Source organism: Dromaius novaehollandiae, chromosome 4 (genome assembly GCF_036370855.1).
Source record: "Dromaius novaehollandiae isolate bDroNov1 chromosome 4, bDroNov1.hap1, whole genome shotgun sequence".
NCBI classification, from domain to species: domain Eukaryota; kingdom Metazoa; phylum Chordata; class Aves; order Casuariiformes; family Dromaiidae; genus Dromaius; species Dromaius novaehollandiae.
In genome coordinates this window covers 1,345,566-1,364,439 of record NC_088101.1, presented here as the reverse complement: position 1 = coordinate 1,364,439, position 18,874 = coordinate 1,345,566, and positions in this window count along the sequence as shown.

Here is an 18,874-nt window from a genome sequence, read left to right as displayed (position 1 = left end):
CATCAGGTAAAGCGTGTTAACATTATTCTTTTATATCGTTGTGACTCAGCTTTCATGTTATAGTGTAATATTATCTTTGCACATCATTTTTCTGATAGCAATAGAATCCAGGACTGGGGTCTGTCTGAACCCTGCTTTCTCACCATTTAAAACTCAGGGCTGTTTACAAGAGTCATTTCAAGCTCTACAAGTTGGCATTTCTTACATCCTCATTTTCCCACAATATTTCTGAGCAGCTCTTGGAAAAGCAGCTCTTGAACTGAGGTTTTTGAAGAGGTCATCAAATGTAATGTCACCTTGTGTGAGAAAGAACCACAGGGTTTGACCGTATTGCTGCTAACTGAAGAGTATTGGTAGACTCTGTTTTAGCGTTGTAATCCCATTGCTACCAACTCGCACTCACTGAAGCAATGATAATGTTGAACCTGCATCTTGCTTCCTCTGTATTCCAATATGGAATGTATTTGAGCTGCTCCGTAATTCAAAACTGTCACCACAGATCAATTCAGAAATCTAGTTTTAAAGTTACAATTGGCTCCGTGTGAAACAACCATGCACAGCATGACAGATGCCCCTATAGAAACAGAAAGTGCTCTGCCTACAAGCGGCTTCAAGTTCCAAATCTAATATAGATACAAAGGTGGTAAAGATTTTCAGGTCTAAAAATTAGTAATGTATATTGCCACATGTTGCAATCTATTGGTAATTCTTGCACACTGATTTAATTTATGAAGAATGTGTTCTGTTACTGACAACTTGTTTAGTTTCCATCTTCATTTATATTTCTGACTTGGTCATAACAAGCACAGTTAATTATAAAAATGTTGCCTTTTTTATTATAAAAGCAAAAATATATCTGTTGCAAACTGTCAAAGCAGTTCATTGAGAGTTAGGCACTTAATCGGGGATGGAGTATTTAAACTTGATCTAATTGGATCCCTTGACTATGTTACTGGTAACCCAGAGTGATTCCAAATGTCAGTAGTATTTACACCAAAATAAGATTGGGAGCAAAACTTCAAAAAGAGGAGGCTGAATATGTTACACTTGCAATTCGATTGTGTTTGGGGAAGCTCTTCAGAAGTCCTTCTGTGTTCTGCAAGGGTTCAGAGTTGCAGAGAGTGAGTGGTCTTGATGCTGGATTTCCATGGATAGTGCAATATGTGTCTCTGCTCCTTGAGTAATAAGGAAAAACATCCTAATACATGTTAGCATGCACTTCATCAATTTTTGCCTCTGTTTCAGCACTTCTTAGACTTCTCTCTCTGTGTGTTATAAGGCTGCTTTGTTTGGGTGGTGGGCCCAGTGTTCATTTAATTTTATATAACATTGTGTAACTGTCTAGAGATGGATAGTTTTACAAATGGATGAATACCATAAATAAGTAACAATGGATTTTTAAAAAATCCAATAGATTTTGAACATTCAGTGCAATTCTTTGGCAGGGACCTCTCTTCACTACCATGCAGACAATACATGCAGTTAAAGTTGTATGCAGTTTGTCCCTTTGTCTTCCTCTGGATTCAGGAAAAAAACCCCTCATCTTTGCAAGATCCTGGACTCTGATCTATAAAACATAATGTTGGCCCCCTACTCAGTCTACTTGGGAGCTAGCATTCATGTATAATTTCCATGCTACCTTCTGCTTTCTTTATAAATTCTATCCCAGAAGCAGATCTCTTTGGCTTCTTGGCCAGTTCAGTGCTTGGGAAAGGGAAGTTAAAGGTAACACTGTAACTTCTAAAACCTCTTCTGCCTGCAAAATGACTGTGCTTCCTAGAAGCAGTACTTTAAGACACTGTGCCAGAAGGTGAAGGTCCTTTCTGGAGACCTCCATAGCCCCCAAATACTGTGCTGTGAAGCGCACAGATGACTTCATGGGACAGAACAGCATTTCAGTGCCTGTGGTTACTCCCTGTGCGGCACGGTGGGCTCATGGCAATCCAGAGAAGTGGATTTCATGTCAAACTAGAAGGTAAAGTCATCCAGCGCATTTGGCTCTCGGCTGTCGGTGACACATATAAACAGCCACGAAAAATGCAGGTCTCTTTCCAGCAAAGACATAAGGGGACCAGTGAGAAAGGGCAGCCACTTGCTGAACATTTGAGAGGCATAAGGAAATGGTAAGTTAACAGCTCTCTGCTCTGTCATTCCCTGGCCTTAATTCATATGCTAGGCCTTGTGTTACGAAAAAAGACAAACTCTTCACCTCGATAAGTGAGAGAGAGATGCTCTCACACAAAAGGAGTGTGTGTGTATGGGGGGGGGGGTATGAATATCCCCAAGAAATGTTATCGAAGCCTGAGTAATGAATAAAAATGGGGGGAGGGGTAGAGGGAGTGGCACTCTGTCTCCGTGGTTGTCATGGCACTAAAGAAAGCAAATGTTAGCATTTGTTCTGCTGTTTGTCCATCAAGGGACAAGGGGCTTTAGTCACACCAGGTTTGGTAGTGGGTAAAAATGCTTGCTTCTGACTTAAGGCCTGACCAAGCAGAGCTTGGGCATATATACCCCAACATACATGTACACTCCTAGATACCCTCCCTGCTACATCCTGTCTCTCTGCTCTTTCTTGTCCTGCAATTATAAACACGAACTGAAAGCACCAGCTGCTCTTAGTGCTCCCATACGAAAATGCTGTTTGCAGTGACCTTGAGTGGGTTGAAATTTCCCCTGCTCTCTGTGTATGTCAGAGCAAATTGCTTCTTTAACACTCAGCCTCAGTGGCTGGGCCAATCTCAGAGCGGTGGGAATATCAGGGTTCCTGGTTCTCCCACGCGCAGAGATTCAATTTGGACCTTTTCTCTGAAGATCTGTAATAGCTGTGTGCTTTAAAACAGGCACCTGTAACTAGGCAGTTGCAGAGAGGAAGGCAGCGATGGGAGATGAGGCGGAGCTGGGATACAGAAAAAAGTCTACAGTGGTAGGAGGCTGTGTAAGTATGGAGCAAAGAATCAGTGATGTTGGTGAACATGGTACAAGTAACAGGAGGCAGAGTGAAAGGGAGATTGGAGGGGAGACTCAAGAAGGAAATACAATAAAAGAGTCATGGTTTTCCTGGCTCATCATAACTTATTTCTTGACTTTGCAATTGTTATGTTCTTTCGGCATCTTTTTGGGGAGGGTTTACATATTTTGATGGAAGGGAAATCTCTCTTTCCCCATCAGACTGGTATTCTGCATGCATTAATCATTTTCTCATTTAAAAATTAAAATGTCTGTCCACTCCACAGGGCAATCCACAGGGCTCTCAGAAGCCCACTGGGTACTAAGACTTGCCATGCCATCAAACATATTGTACTGTGACCTACTTAGGACCAGCATACACACCCTTTTTTAAAAAGTATTTCTTTATCTTGGAGCCCAGAATTCACAGTCAAATATGTAAGTGACCTAATTTTCAAAAGAGCTGAGCACATGGCAGCTGCTTTTATGTTCGTGGTGGAAGTGCCACACCATTTTCCTTACTTTACTCACAGGCATTCACCTTTATACCTCCTGCCTTTACTGAATTCCTGTCTTGTGACAGGAAGATGTCGGACCTTCTGGTTAAATGGCACGTGACCTTCTTTGACTGGGGTTATGCTTTACGGTGTGTCACTTAGAAAGGGTTAATGAGTGATTAATAGTTCTTTTAATACAAGGCTAGTCAATTATTAAACAACAACAGCTCAATCAGCTGCGTATGACTTTGGCCTATGGCCATTCCTAACACCATCTGCTGCTGTGCTAAAACCCAGAGCTAATAATATATCTTGCACCCGTCCATCATGCACTTAAGATGGCCATTAATAATTTATTGGCCCTTCATAAACTATTGATGAAAGGAAGGTTACATGTGACCCACTTGCGCTTTTGTTTCTTCAAAAGCTGTATTTTGCTTTTCAGACAAAACCCATTCTAGGTTTTTGTGCAGTGGGGGGGACAAAGGCCTTTTCGCTGCTGCCAGGTTCACAGTCAATCTCCCCAAGCAGCTTAGCGTGAAGCTGTCTTAGAATCTGTTCTGGTGCCATCTGACTCCAAGCCTTTGATTCTTGCTTTTCATGGGAGTATGTGTGAGCTTTACACTAAAGCCTTCCAGGAGCACAGCCTACAAGGAAAGATCCTTTTCTCACTCAGTGGCAGTGCTAGATTATTCAGCAGCCATTTCAAAGCCCACTTTTCTTCTAGGTGTGTAAGTAATCTCTTGGCAGGTGTTGCTGTGACTGTGCTGCAAAATTGAGCTATGCCCAGGAATGCTGCCAGGCTCTGAAACTCAGTTGTTCTTATTGCTAGGTTGTTGGCCTTGCACCCCTTTGACCCATGTCAATGAACACCCTTGTAGACACGTTCTGGGCACAGTCCATGAGCTACCATGGGAGAGGGAGTGAAGTTGGCCTGCGGCCCCTGTTTGGAGGCAACAACTTGTTACTATCGCAGACAAGGCTGTTCTGTGGGAGGGCCCTGCAAGGCCTGAGCTCTTCCCTAGCACATTGAATTTACCAGCATAGTTGTAGTCTACAGTACAGTTATCTGCATGTATTGTAGGCCACGCAGACTTCAAACTGGAGCTGACTTGCTTCCAGACTATGTAGAACAGAGGCAGAGCATGCTAAAAGCTGCCTGGATGCATCCAAGTATGTGTTTCTTATTGCAGGTGAGCCTGGTTTTGATCCTGTGTAATTCGAAGATTGGATTTGAATAACAACTCAGTCCCTTGGCCCCTGCTGTGGTCTCTAGGGATGTGATGATGGTAGAGTTTCTCTGTTTTACAAGGTAACTGCTCCCATCTGAATCTGTGCTCTGTATCCCTTCATAGTCAATGGAGATAAATAAGAACATTTGTGTTCTAACTGTAGACATCACCTTTAAAATCAGGTGATTCTCATCTTAAAAGTGTTCTGGTCTCTGCACAAACTAGGAGGGGAGCCCAGGGAAATACCTCTGCACCACAAGGGTCTAAGATGAGCTCAGGGGAATCCACCACACAGTTGCCACTCAGAAGGCTCTTATCTATTAGCATGAGCTGCTTTTAATTAGTCAGTTCAAGTACCAAGACTAATATAATTGAGAGAGCAAGTCCTTCTTGTTCGAGTACTTCCTTTCCCCCTAGTAAGGGAAAGGGGGACAGACACAGCTAGGGAAGGCCAAGTGATTTTTGAGAGCAAGCAAATGAGAAAGCATCAAAAAGAAGTGAAAATAGGAAGCATGGGCGGACTCTGAGCAGAGGACTCCTGGCAGAACCCACCACTTCCTGAAGCATCTTGGAGGAGCCTTGCATTTTACCACCGAGAACATCATCTTCCAGGGAGATTTTTAAAAACCTGCACCTTCACCGAAACACAACTAGCTTAATGCAGACTGAAAACTCACTATAAATTAAGCAGCATTAATTGCCATTAATTTCTTCACCCATAAGGAAAACGATTGAAATGAGTGCATGTTTATTTTAGGAAGGGTACTTAATGGGACTGATGGAGATATGGCATAGAAAGGATTATCTTTTATGGCATTTGAGAATTCAGCTCACCCCTTTTTATATGCAGCCTTGATAAAAACCATTATAGAAAAAAGAACTACTATATGGTAACATGTACTCTTGATGTACTATATTAGAAAAGACCTCGATGTCCAATGTCCTTGAATATGAATTAATCTTCTTCTTGAGAGCTCTTTGGGGAGTACAGAGCCACAAGTGTCAGGGCCCTGATTGCACTGATGGTCCTTAATGGCCCTGACCAGTCTTACCTGGGGCCTTCATCCACACCCTCTGCCCATGGTCCCAGGGCTCCATTTAGGCAGAGCCTTGGGGCTTCCCTTGTTCCCTGAGCTGTGCTGTAGGAATGCTTGTCTGTAGTTCTGTTGTAGCTGTGCCTGAGCCTGGCTATGGACCCTGCTGACCTGCACCTTGACTTGTGGATTGACTCCTTTGCTTGACCTTGGACCTGCCTTGTCACCACAAACTTTTCTGGCAACGTGGACTCCCAGTTGACCTCAGCTACCTTCCCTGGGCCTGTCCTGCTGCCTTGCTCAGGTACTGGTAGACAGGGCACTGGCTGGCCGTGTTAACTGTGCTTGGCTCCTGGCTTCCTTAGGGAGTGCCCAGTCTTCACTGCTCCCTTGCAGCAAGAGACTCAGACACCTACAAAATTGAGCATGCAGATTCTGTTTCTCTTCCATAGGCTTAAAAAGAACACCACTACCACTGCCCCCAAACATAACAGGCTTTGATTTCAACAGCATAATTGGAAGCTGATATGCAAAGCTCAGACAATGCTTTAACCTTGATGCTGCCATATGTATTCGTCGTGGGATGACCGACTGTCTTTGCGGTCCCAGACCATGGAGGTTTCGTGTGATGTGAGGGAGGGAAGGAGGGGAGGAAGGATATTTACTGCATGACTCCACAACTTACATTAAAGATCTAAGTTTACTACACAAGTTACAACAGTACAAAGCAACAATTCTTCTCAACAGAAACAGTTCAACTAGAATACTTATTTTCCAATTCTAATTGCTCTTACCCACGCATTGCCTGAGCAGCCAATGTACACTCAATCCCAGGGAAGTAACTGCGGGAGGGTGTCCCCATCCCGAGGGGATTCACAAGCTGGCAGACCCACTGTCACCCACGAGGAGCCCAAGACAGCCTCCGGGGCCAACCTATTTATACCCTTTAGGGGAAGGTGGAGGTGGAGTCGCCAGGCCAGTTGCAGCTCTCTTCACGCAGTCGCAGTCCCTAGCTCTTGGCTGTTGCAGGGTTCAGCTCTCCTCCGTTGTTGTTATGACGATTGCACCCACAGTCATGTGCTGGGGGGGGAATAGCTGAACACCCCCCAAGGGTAGGCTAGCTGCCTTGAGCACTCTTCAGCACTGAAGAAAGGAGTTTGAGTGACTGCAAATGACTGCTTTGCTCTTGCAGGGGTGGTCCCAAGGAGAGATCCCACAGCTCAGGTGAGGAGGAGTTAATTCCAGTCTGCAATGATTAACACTGCCCCAGCAGTGAGAATAGGTGTTTTCTCCCAAGGTCCTGAGGAGGAAGAGATAGTCCAGACGACCCTAATTAACAGTGTTCTGGCAGTGAGAAGAGGCTTTGTTTGCCAGGGTCCTGGCGCCCAAGCAGGCCTTATTTCACAGCTTTGACATCCTCCTGATGCCCAAGCAGGCCTTATCTCAAAGCCTTGACACCCTCCCTGTTAAAGAGTGAAGCACAGGCATGCAAACTGCTTGTAACTGGCACCAGATGGTGGGGGAAGCTGGGAGCATGCCCCCACAGTATTTTTAAGGAAAAGGGAGTGACATGTATATTTTTAAGGTGAATTGCATCAAAATCATCACTTTTTGGCAGTTTCCTTTTAATAAGCTGACTGGCATCTAAAATACACATTTTCTAGTTTTTAGATGATGCACAGAAATGGCTGTTGGATAAAAAAAAAAAAAGCTTAAACATCTCATATGTAGTGTAAACTACATTAAGAGAGCAGGATTGGAAATTTCTGTCTCCATTTTTTTTCCCCCTTCATCATTTTTGTAAGGAGCAAAATTGCTGCAATGAAGTAAGTCAGCAGTCTTTCTAAGGAACTTAAATTTAAGGCTCTGTAACAAAGTTGGTTTGCTTTTTCTTACCATGTGGAAAGCCACTGTCATCATGTCTTGAACAAACAAGATGCCTCTGTGTGCTGGGGTGGTGGCATCAAGTTGCTTGTTGTATTAATGCTCTCCAGCAAGAATATGGCTTGCTGTATGAAGGGACAGAACTAGAAGCTCTCCAGCAGTCTTGGCAAGCAGTCATGAGGTGTGCCTGCATGCCATGACAGCCTCTCTGGCTTTACCATCCTGGGGTAAATCACATGCATGTGGTCTCCATGGCAATTACACTGAGACATTGGAATCCACCCTTAGCTCAGAAAGTTCTTAAAAGATTGACTGCTGGCTGGATCTACCTGAACACTCTCCTCTTCAGCAGTCTCTGCTGGGCACTGCTGAAAAACTAACGCTGGACTGGACAGACCTGAAGTCGGCTCCAGTACAGCTGGTTTAGCCTGGCTTTTCAACTGGTGGCTGTGGGTGCTCTGCTGTGTATCAGAATAGGGCCCTCCTGCTTGGTCTGATCCCTCAAGCTATAATTAAAAGCTATCTAATTCCACTCTCCCTACATAATGACTATGAAACCTGTATTAATGGCTGATAAAGGTTCTCATTCCGTGTTTTCTTGCTTAAATACCTTCCAGTGATTAAAGTGGAAGGAGCTGCCTGATGCTCCCTACCTTTTCTTATCAGGTTAAAGGCATTATGCCCAATAAAGACAGATTAAATTAATTCCAGAGTGCAGACTGCAGTTCCATTTTGAGCAGCTTGGATTTGAAATGTATCCCCTACATACCAGAGAATGTTAATTTAATTAGACACCAGATAGTGATCTAGCTGGCCTAGTACTGTAATACAGAAGGAAAATTTGCTATGTGTTCTTCCTAATAATCTTCTAGTCCTACAGCCCTTTGACTGTGACCAGATCTCATTTGTTGCATTGTCAAGAGATATTCCTTCTCTGTGTCCATTATATACAATAATAAGGGTATCTCCACCCCTTTTGAAGCACAGGTGTGGGTAGTGTTAGGCTGAACAAAGCATGTTCATTTGCAAACTAACATAGTCTCTGATGCTGGTTATCATTATTGACTGGCTGATCGTAAGTTGTTGCCAGGCCCTAACAAAGTTTCCCCTGCTACTGGTAATAGCTTTAGCAGATTTTGATCATCAACACACTGATGTTGGGTTGTTTCCTCTAAGCAACATTTTCACTAGGGATATACACGTCACGGAGTAACAGGAAACTTTTCTTCTCTGAGGAATCACTAAATTGAGATCTGGATGTGCTTGGATCCAAGTAGCATTCATTGAGTGAGCCCTAATAGAAATCAAGTCTGAAAGCTCTTCCTGTCTGTGTGCTAGTTTTTTTTCTTTTTCCCCCAATTTGGCATCCATTAGACTGTAACTCCAACTTCAGTGCTGAGCAAGGGGTGGCTCACTGATTTGCCCTTCTAGGGGAAGGTCTGGGATGTGCCTTGTTATGTGCTTCTCTGCTAGCCAGGGAGCAGATTAAACTGAAAAACAATCCCTCCAGCCTCGCCATACAGCTGGCTGCTTCCTTCAAATCACATGGTGGACTGAAATGTTAGACTTCTGTGCTTTTACCTCCTCCTTCCTTTTTGGCTCCATACAGCCTTGCTTCTCCCACCTATCAGCAAAGCTCTGGTTAATGCTAAGTTGCAAGAGCAGGGAGAGCACGAGTAAAGATCCCAGGTGAGATGTTAGCAAAAGCTTTGTTCTGTCTTTCACCATTAGATAATGCAGGGTGAACCAGGGTGGTTATGTCAAGGTATTGCTAGCAACTTCCATGGAAACAGTCTCTTGAGAAAATCCTTTTAGCTCATAATTAGAGCTGTATAAAAGGAGGGAGAGGGGGGAAAGAGCTAAAAGATCTGCAGTGTAGAAAGTAATCAGAAGAGTTTTCACTTTTACTAATAGTTCTTCCTCTTCTTTTAGGTGTAGAAGGATTTTTATATGGTTCACTCTCATTCCTCCTCTCCCACTGGCATCCTCTTAGACATAATTAAAGATGGTTCCAGTTCTGGTTTAAAGTGGAAAACAAAAAAACAAAGTCTGGAACAATATTTTGTTCCTCACACTAATTCCAGTTTTGTTTCTCTAAGGGCAAAACTGGATGAACTGACACAAGAAGGGGACAGAAGAAAGTGACGGCACAAAATAATCTTCTGCATCTGGCTGACTCTTATTTGGAGCCTTACTGCTGGAGGAAGACAAAGCAGGGTGAGATGCTGCTGGTTTGCAAGATCACTGGAGTCATTTGAGTTGCTTCACTGGTCATGAACTTGTTATCACTTTGCAAAATAAGGATCTGGGAAGTAAAGAAGGAAAAGGATACTCACATGGGAAATGAAAGTAGAAACTGAGTCTGACAGTCACAAAATCATTGCAGTGTTGGCCGGAGGGGGCCTCTGGGGGTCTCTGGTCCTACCTCCCAGTATCGCCAATATCAGATCAGGGCAGCTGTGGCTTTGCCAGATGAGGCTTGAAAGCCACCAAGAATGGAGATGTCACCATCTCTCTTGTGACCCTACCCTCCTGGGGAAGAAGCATTTCCTAAAATCCAACCTGAACAACCTTCCAACCTGCAATTTGTGTTCATTGACCCATGGTTTCCTGTGATGCTGAGGACATTAGAAACCAGGGTGTTACACAGAAATTCTTAGACATAAACCTTTCCAGAACTCTCTAGAAACCTGAATCAAGACACAGCAGCCTATAAAGAGGGCAGAACCCCATTTAGCGGGCTGCAGCTGTCTTCAGAAAGAAGGCCTCAGAGCTGTGCGGGGAAAGCAAAGGAAAACAGCTTCCTCTGAGAACCAGACAAGGACCAAGTGGGAGTTTTAGAAGAGAACTGAATTAACTTGTGTCCCACAAAAAAGCATGAAATGGAGATTTCTTCAGACTGCATGGTGTCTAACATCTGAAGACAGAATAAGCTGGCTGCAGACAGGAAACCAACAGGAAATGACTGAGGGAAAAATTAGTAAATACAAGTGTGTTTTTGCCTTTTTAATGACAGAATGAATACTGGCTATCTCAGGCACCTCCCCAGAGCCTAAAGACCCAGTGGGCATGGCACATAGAGCAGACGGCATGACTGTGACCTGACACTGGAGTTCTTGTGCATTTAGTTGATTGAGTTGCATTAAGCTGATTGAGTTGCGTTACGCAGCTTTGTAAAGCAATAACTAGAGATAAACCAACAGTTAATCTTGAAGACTGTATATATTTAAAACAAAGTTTTACATCATTTTCTTCATCTCTCAAAAGTAGTTCAGAATTAAGAGGTATATTATTTTGTCAGTCTTGGCTACAGGGAAATCCCATGGTACGATTATCAGATCCATTCCCATCGTACGATTATCTCTTATTGTTTTCCAGATAGAAATTATTTCATGACCTTAGCAAAGGAATGCCCAAGTGCAACTTTAAAATGCATTAAATATAGGTAAAAGCAGGAAGAAAAGGGGGGGGGGGGGAATGTATCTGGGAGAAGAGCCAGTCTTAGCTTTGTTATTGTGGGCTTTCCTTGAGGGGCAAGTTGCAACAAAAAATGGAGGACAAATTAGGTAGTTATGCCTCTAATACTTATATCTAAAAACGTCATGGCAAAAAGAAAAAGAAAAATAGGGGCAGGGGAAGGGTTCATTCTTTAGTACATATTAGGGTCAGATACCTGGTTCACATTTGGATTTCAGCAAACAAAATCATTTTAACCTGATTGCACTGTAGTGAAATTGTGAGCTTAATTGAAAGCCTGATTATTTAGCAAAAGGCTGAATATGGATTATTTGTTTGTGTTCTGAGGAACTCAGTAGTGTGTATAGGTGTACCTAGGTGTTTTTTATTAGAAAATGCTCTACCATACTCTCTTCAACTTCAACTCAATCTCTCAATTTTCTGAAGCTTATGAGATTTATGATGTCCACTTAAATTTCAACTGCTGTAAAAGAAAAATGTTTTTTCTTGTGTAAATAGACTTGGACAGACTGAGGAAACATGCTAACTATTGATCCGTTTAAGGCAATGTTTCCAAATTAAAGCTGATTTCAGCTGTACAGGGAAAGCTTTTGAACTCATCTCTAAAACCAAGATGTAATGACATGCATCAGAATTGCTGTTCAGTACCCCTGTAAACAATGCCCTGAAACATATGATCATTGAATGGCATAGCTGAAATAGGCCTCTGGGAGAAAAGTACATGATATTCTATGGGAATTTCCTGAAACAGCCTTTAAAATAAAGCAGAGCCTACTTTTCGGGTGGGTTTAGATTGTTGTGCACTTCAGGTGGTTGTGTCTTCTCTACCAGAAAGACGTGAGATCTTAATTCATCTCAGTAGCACAGCTGTGTCAGCTCTGTCACTGTTTTAATGAGATGGTCTGTTATTAGTGGCTTGAAATATTCCCAGTTGTTTCAGCCACGGATTCCATCTTAGCTCTACTGTTGTTCCCAGTAATTTAACAGAGCTGCAGGTTGAACAGGGCAAAAGGTCTCCAAAAGGGGACAACTGAGAGGCATCACTCACTGACACCCCACTCTCATGAAGTTCCTAACTGTGGGAATGAAAATCCACAGCAAGGTGTTGCTTCTCTGAGATGTAATGCTGAGGAGCGGCAGGGAAGGAAAATGGGTAATATGGAGAGAAATGACATTGGCTCACTTGTTGTGGGAGTGGAAGGATTGAAGACAATTTGCCCTGACTTCTTCACGAGATGGTGCTACATGAACAAGTGGGAGGAGAGGCTGTAGAGAATTCCATCTTCCGAATTATAATTTGCTTTTCATGGGAACAACACGAAGAAGTGGGCTAGTTTTTTTTCAAGCCATTACCAAAAATTACTGTGATTTGAAACTCAAAGCAGCTGCATAAAATGGCATCTCTTTATACAACTGCTCTGCTGCTGGTACTTGTATATCTTCATAGTTGAACCCATTCTGCTTGGGAATGAAAAACCCCTTGTGAGCCATTGAACACATCTCCACTCACTCAGTCTTGTGTAAACCCATGGAAAGATAACATGCTTCTCCAGTGTTACTGCAGAACATCAGTTACTGAATTTGATACCTAAAGGATCAAGAAGTAAGTCTGACCTTTAAGACCTCAACCTGTGCCTATAGGTGTCCCAGTTTACTAGAATGACATTGGAGAAATTGCTTCTTTTATTCAGGAAGTCACAGAAAGCCAAGCAAGAAATCCCACTGTGCTACTTTTAACATGCATTCTTTTGAGATCTGCATGTTTATTCCCTTTAATCACTTTAAGAATCCTTCTTTTCCTCTTCTGCTCTTTGAAATGTTCCTTTATGTCATGCCATGTCATGCTGAATATAACCAGCCACCATCTAATCTGGCAGTGTGCCTCTGATGCTGTTTTTCAGAGGGAGGTAGACATCATTCCTAGCAGAGATGTACTTGGGATCTGAAGCAGAAGTTGGTACTTCCCATCCCCAGGCTTTATTCAGCAGCTCTTGGAGCTCCAGCTCTTCCTGTTACCCATGCGCAATGTACGAATTGTTCAGCCTTGCTGAATTCTTTGCTTTTCTTTCCACCACAGGTGCTACCCGCTGCTTTGGTTATGTCACAGCCTTTTGACTACCCAAATGATTCCCTACAGGTGTAGTTTGTGAAAGGAAGCTGAATGCTTGTCACCTGCACAGCTCAGAGGTACCTTGTGTTAAGCAGAAGGAATCTGTACAAGTATGATGTGGGCCAAACAGTTGGTGGGAGGGGAAGGCACAATTGCGTAGAAAAAGGTGGAACAAAACCATCTTTTGGAGAAAATGGCTACCATTCTTTGCCTTCTGGAGTGCCCCATCTGTTTGACATGTCCATCTGGTGCTTACTACTTTGGGTTGAAGAGAGTTAAATGCATATAGGCTGCCCCAAGGGTATTTGGAGCATGGTGAGATTCAGTTTGTTTCATCTTTGACTGGCTAAAACTTTTCACTCATACTCCCACCGCTAACTTACTACAGCCTAAGAAGGTTATTTGCTGCTTGTTCTGTACTTGTAGTTAGGATCCATTTATGCCTGTTGTATCACAGTATTGTGGGACTGATATTCATAACTCAGATCACTTCCACAATACGCTGTAAATGAGTTACAATATTGACTTGAAGAGCTTGCATGGTGCATATACTGTGCATAATGCTTTCTGTCACATGTAAGTAACAGATATGCTGTTGAAATCAATTTGAATCCAAACATACACAGTGCCTTTTACATTCTGGCCAATTTCTCACTCACGTTCTAATTATATCCTCTATCGCAGCTCCTGTGCAGGAAAGTATGAATAACACTTTTGTTTATTGACTGATACAGAATGGAGGCATATTTCCCTGCAGAAGATTTATGATCCATGAGCCTATTACATTTGGATTGCAGATAGCAGATTAGTTTGGGATTTGTCTCATTCAGAATTCATTGACAATGGTGATTTGTCACAACAATTTCACTAAAGGATCTTAGCAGACCATGCTTCATGCCACAAGCAGGTGCTCACTTTCCATCCATTAGGAGAGCCATATGAATGGAGACACCACAATAAAAATGTAAGCATTGTTATTTATTTAGGATGAGAGAAAAATGTACATGTCAGGGACTTTGATTGCTTTGTTTACTCAGGGAGAAGGACATTGGGGGTTGGAACTTTGCTGGAAAAGGCTTTTTAAGCTGTTAAAATTCATGAATTGGGCAGATATCAGAGCCTCAAGGTTCTGCGCTGTTCCTGATAATGGAAAGATGAATTAATCTTCCACTTTTTGACTCATTAAAATCCCTAGGAGGACTTGAGTATGACCTTTAATGGAAAGGAGTATGGAAATTCAGGAGACGTTGGCCCAAAATGCAAGAAGAGCCTACACTTGGGCTTAGCAACTATATTTAGATTCCTAAATGTGTGGCTTGAGATGCAGAAGTGCAAGGGCTCCAGCAAGAAAGCATGGAGACCTACAAGACAAATCAGCACCTCCAAAATTCCAACCCCTTGTTCAAGTGCCTCTTTAGGAAGATGGTAGAAAACTCACCGTTGTTCTTCGGAATTTAACACCTCCCAGTTCTGAATGTTTGTTATGTCTAGCCAGTAAGGAACAGCAGGCAGGGACCGGAGGCAAATGCCTCAAAAGGAATGGCTAAGAAAGGTGAGATGACATCTGCAAAGGACCATAGAAGACATCACTGGTGAGTCTGCAAAGGGGCAGCATTAGATGTTCATCTCTGCCAGTCATCGTATTGCACTTTGTGCTAGCAGTCAATGGTATGAGAATGTATTCATGCTGTGACATTTTGTTTATTATCTTTGAGTATGCATTACTTTGTACCCTGTATTCATTATCTTGATCACAAAAATCAGGTCTTTAATCATACAGATGCTCTGTGAAAGACAACTGGGGATATATATTGACAGAAGAGAGGGATCTCGTAATCAAAATGGTGCTTAACAAATAAAAAGGCGCTCATAGTAAACAAAGACCATGTAGCATCCAGCAGAATTTGTGAATGCTTCATTCTTCCAGGTTGTGTCTGACACAGCTATAATTAGAGTGGGGGAAGGGGATGAGGGTGGCAGGAAGGAAAGCATTTTTGTCCATCCATTCAGCTGTACCTGGATGATATGACCCACAATGTACATGCTGTCACACAGTGCTGCAAGGAGACCTACAGCCACTTAACACCCTGTTCTGTTCCCCTCTCAAATGTTCACATCATTTTCAAAGCCTTTCCTTTGAAGGCACCAGGAAACACAGCAACCAGCACTCGTTATTTAGGAGCAGTACCCATTTCTCCACACTAAGATGTGGCATGGGCTTTATTCCCACTCCTAGTTTTGCATGTTACTCGGTTTCTTCATGCTGGTCAAGCACTTCTCAATATATGACAAGCAGGTTTTCCCCAGCAGCCTCTTTGGTGGTACATTAGCAAGTCTCGTTTGAAAGTTTAAATACTTTTCCCTCTATTGTTCTTTCCTTTCCAGAAAGTTATGAAAGAGAGAAGCATGCTGCTGTCTCAACCTGTTCCCTAATGTCCCTCTTCCTTGTATAAACCTAACCATAATGATTTCTGAAGCTAGTACGTCTTTCCCTAGCAACACTATGAGCCTAATTATTGGGCTGAGTGAAAGTGTTTCTTTGAAACCACCGTTTTACAAGAAGTCAGATGTTTTAAACTTAAACACATTTTCCCACAGTGTGTCTTGTTTTGGGGAAGTTTCATTGTTCCTTGAATAATGGCAAATGCAGTTCCTCCTCAGAACTGTTGTTTGTTCTTCTTGTCCACGGTATCCTTTAAAGGGACGTCTGTGCTGCTTTAATGGACCACAGTACAGGACCCCAAGAGGGGTGGTTGTGAGGTGTTGTGGCAGATGCAGTCCAGCTGGAAATCTGAGACCACCAGAGAAACAGGTGATGCAAGTGGCAAAGTCCCAGAAGCATCTCTACTTTTCTTTATTTTGGGGGGAGAAATCCTTTGGGTTTTGACTTTTTTTTTTTTTTTTTTGAAAGCAGTCATTTCTATTGATAGTCTAGGAAAAAGAAAACATTTCATGTATTTGTCAAAACAGTCTGTGGTAATTTTTAATAAGTAGCTAATTATATTGTTAAGATGGCTGTCAGCAGTCCATCGCATGAAACTACTTGATTTAATGGGCTGTTTTGATTTTAGCTTTCAGAGGCTGAAAAAAGAGCACTGTCTTATTTTTTTGGCCATCTTTTACTTCTTAGGACTGGCCAAATACGCTCTAGAAGGAGCCTCTGGGACTTCAGCTGCGCAGATGTCCTGGAAAACCCAGCCATACTCCTGCTGCAGTCCTGTGTTTGCAGACCAGTAGGACTTGAAACCTTGGCTACCACTACAGGAGAGCCAGCAACCCCACTGAAGATGGTACATCCCAAATAACTTCCTGGAAAACAAGACTACATGATACAATTCACAGAAGAGACAGCAATCTTTGGAAGTAGATTCCCACAACATTGACTGAGATGCTGTATATTTGCTTGCTTGCTTGCTAGCTAGCTGCTAGCAAATCATCATCCATTGAAAGCCAGCAAAAGCATGTGGCCTGAAAGAAGACCCAAAGGGAACTGTCTCTGCACACACCTTGATATTCCACAGCTGTTAGCTTGCATGTGTGTCCACATCTTGGTAATGTATCCCTTGGTTCAACTTCAGTCTTTCCACAGAGTTTGCCTCTAGGTTTCATAAACGTGTTTTACTGTAGCTCTAAATCACTGCTACTGTAGAGCAAGACAGATAGTACTGCACCATAAAACCCATTTGCGAACACATCTACACTTACATTTTCTACTTATAAAAGTTTTGGGAGGAGGAAATACAATCTCCCAAATATGCGTTATCCTGAACAGTAACTTTGACATTGATGTTCAACTGAAATGTAAATGAGAATTTAATCTTGGGAGAAAGTGATGAAGTTGATGCAACTTTTGAATCACAGATGTTGCCTGATTTTGGAGCAGAAATCCCAGCAGCATATTTAAATTGGGGAAAAGCTTAATGCAAAATAAAAATGAGAAATGCCTCTGGTAATACTGCCACTTTGCTAGAATTGATGACTTTGACTTAGCAAAATAGTCAAGCGTAATCTCCAACATCAAGGAGTGATGTTATTGAATCTGCTCATATGCCTGGGCATAGAGTTGGGTGCCATAACATATCACTTTCCATTAACCATGCACTCTGACCAATGGATTATTCAAATAATTCAGCTGTGTGGGCCTTTATACCTACCTGGCTTTTACTTTTATATTTTTATTTTTTTATATTTAATTCAGTATGCATCATCTTCATAAGAGAGCTTTGAGCTTTAGGTAATACCCCGTTTCAGGGACCAGTGTGTATTTCACAGAAGGCTGTTTCCCTGGAAATTAGGGAGACTTTATCTGACAACTGCATTGCCAATTTTCCAGCGCAATGCTTGCTTTTAAAGCAGCTTTATGCAGGTTACTCTCAGATCCTGTTCTGTGGACCTGCTGCCTTGCTGTTGTTTCTCACTACATACTTTCGTAATTACTTATCCTCTCCTAAAAGTAGACTTTTTGTTGTCTTTAATGACTTGCATCTTATTTTCTGTCCCCTGAAAAGTTTGGTACTGTATGTAGTCCTCCTGAGGACCTTCAGTGTTCAGTCTCTACTACTAGCAACCAAACTTCTCTGCAAACTCTTTCACAGCTCACAGGCCTACAGGGGTGCATGAATAAGCATGCTGTGCTGCTTTGCATTCCCTTCACAAGTGTATTGGGATGTCAGCATGTTTTGGTGCCTGGGTTTTAAGGATTTTCACCCGGGAGGACAAGATTTGCCTTGATATAAGTGAATCACCATGAATTATTTTTTCCTCTCAGCAGGTTATGATTAAAATAAATGAAAACTGCTCAATTCCAAATTCAGCAGAGTTGCAAAGCTTTAGAAGGTGCCAGAAAGGAAAAAAAAAAAAAAAAAAAAAAAAGGATGCAGATATTTACTTGTTCTATTAGACTCAAGGCTTCCTTGCTGATGGCGTGGCCCAGTGGACAGACCATTAGATATTTACAGCCTCTGGGCTGCTGAGCCATTTTTCTAAACATCTCAGGTCATAGGATGAACAGAACCATCTGGGGAATCACCAGCCTGACCTCTCAGATTCAAGACGCAGACAAAATTATTAAAGGGGCCTGAGAGAGATCCCAAAGGTATCACACTTAATGCAGGGATCCAAATATAGTGTACCATTGCTTTCCTGGCTTGAACAGTGGAACAGATGGCTTGTTGGGTTAGTGATAATTCTCCATACTTCCAGCAACTCTGCCCAGAAATAACTGAATAATATCCTATGATGCTCTGGACTGGCTGTTTAAAAGTGTGTGCATATTCATAAGTGCACCTCATATTCCACTGATTGTTCATTGTCCCGCTTGTTTGCCATGCATTTTGTTGTAAATTGTAGCACTGAAGAACACAGCCCTGAAGAGCCTTATAAATCTTGCTGCTGTTGAAGTGAATAATTTCCCTTGTGTGAATGTCACCTTTTGGAAAGAAATCTGTAAAGTTTTCTGGCAGCACATCTTTTGCAGTATTAAGACAAGACACTAATTGTCATAAACTGAGCGCTCTTCCACATAATGAAAGTCAATAGCAGTATTACCGACCACAGGGAATAACAAAGTCCACTGGAACAGAGCGTTTTTCGAAAGCCAGAGTTGGTTGTTTATCTTCAGGCAGAGAAAGATTATGTTAATCTTCACGAGAACTAAAGGCAGGATATATAACTTCACAGAGCAGCACACAGATT